Consider the following 1288-nt stretch of genomic DNA (forward strand, 5'->3'; position numbering starts at 1 on the left):
ATGATTACTTTCCTCAAAGAGCTGTGAAAAGCTTTTTGTAGGCCATCCAGTCAGTCCCATACTATTAAGAATCCTGTTCTAGATATGGAAACAGATCAGCTCTGCAAAATTCCTCTCTGGACCTCTTGAGAGCGTTGGGTCTAAGGCTATGATTCCAAGCCTTTTAAAATCTGTTGACGCTATTTTGCCCACCATGTCGGCAACGTCTTCAGGAAGTGTGCTGATAAGGAGGTGGAGTGAATAGGATTTATATATTGGGAAAATCCAGAAGCTTCTGGGTGAGCTACGCAGGGAACACATTTCGCACGACTTTCCCCAGATTTGCCGAGGGATTTACGTGTCCCTGGAGTTCGGGGGCATCACAGCAGTCAGCAGTTTCCCTTTGCAGGGGGTTTGGGGAGGTGGATCAGGTTATAACGTCAATAATTCTGTGCTCCCTCCGCCTCTCAGTAACTTCTGTTTTGCTGCAAGGGCATTTTGCATTTCCTCTCTAACGAAATGTTTAAGGCTTAGCCAAAACCACCAGAATTTTCCTGCTTTGGGTTCCGGGTTGCAGAGTCACACTCCCAGCGGCCCTCCATACATACTATTCCCCCTGCCCCTCTGTTCCCTGTTCTCACTCTCCCACGTGTCAAGGAATCTACCCAGGCCATGTCAGACTGCGGAGTCCAAATGAAGTTTTCCTACTCTACCCCCCACAGCTCCCGAGTGAAAATAACATCCACTGAACGGAAGCTTTGCTTGATACTGCAAACCACAGCTAACTGGAGGGGGGACCACATGGATGTGAATTGGTCCAGACCGGTTTTGAATGGGAGAGGACTCTGGAAGACGTGTTGGCCATTTCTGACCAAGCTCAATGTACACTCACCATATGATCGAGCAGTCACGCTCCTGGGAATTTGCCCTTGATAGAGGAGGACTTAGGTTCGCACACAACCCTTCACACCAACGTTTATAATAGCTTTCTTCATAAGAGTCCCCACACTGGAAAGAACCTGAAAGTCTTTCAGTGGGTGAGTGGTTCAGCGAACGGTTCCATCCATCCTGCGAAGTCGCACTCAGCAAGAAAACAGAATGATCCAGTCCACGCAGCAACTTGGGTGGATCCGCATGGCATCGGCAGGGGAAGAAGCCAGTCTCAGAAGGTTACGTACGGGAGGTCTCCATTTGTGACATTCTCGAAAAGCCAAAATGATAGTGATGGGGAACAGATCAGAGGTTGGGCGGAGGGCATGACTATAAGCGGCCAGGGTGAATGAATGTTTCCCTACCCCGAGTATGGCGG

General features: G+C 49.2%; 1 protein-coding gene across 1 annotated transcript in view; it reads right to left on the bottom strand.

The window, feature by feature from the left end:
- Nucleotides 1-1288, bottom strand: part of VEGFD (vascular endothelial growth factor D) — a 25029-nt gene that overhangs the window by 20736 nt on the left and 3005 nt on the right.

Source organism: Crocuta crocuta, unplaced genomic scaffold (genome assembly GCF_008692635.1).
Source record: "Crocuta crocuta isolate KB4526 unplaced genomic scaffold, BGI_CrCroc_1.0 scaffold1171, whole genome shotgun sequence".
Classification (NCBI taxonomy): Eukaryota; Metazoa; Chordata; class Mammalia; order Carnivora; family Hyaenidae; genus Crocuta; species Crocuta crocuta.